Source organism: Gavialis gangeticus, unplaced genomic scaffold, assembly GCF_001723915.1.
Source record: "Gavialis gangeticus isolate Ggan-Ray unplaced genomic scaffold, GavGan_comp1, whole genome shotgun sequence".
In the NCBI taxonomy this organism is placed as follows: Eukaryota; Metazoa; Chordata; order Crocodylia; family Gavialidae; genus Gavialis; species Gavialis gangeticus.
The window spans coordinates 31,908,591-31,908,928 of record NW_017729000.1 but is presented as its reverse complement, the minus strand read 5'-3'; positions in this window follow the sequence as shown (position 1 = coordinate 31,908,928).

Here is a 338-nt window from a genome sequence, read left to right as displayed (position 1 = left end):
CCTCTCTATCCTGCCATAGCTCACAACCTTTTGAAATAGTCTTTCGACCCACTTTTGGGTTGAGAACCATGGGTTAAAAAATACTGACCTAGAATATACTATTTTTGTGAAACCAAATGAAAATGGCATCTTGTGAGCTGAGCTGGCTTTTCCCATTAGTTAGTAAAGGACCCAAGTTACAAAGCTTGTGAATATAACTTCTTCCAGGCAGTTGTGCCACTTGACCTAGCTCCAGAGCCTCTGGCTTCATTAACTGCACCAGGGATCACTATCTGATAAAATGCCATGTAGCCAGACACCACAAATGTATTAATATCAAGCGGGTGTAGGTTGTATCT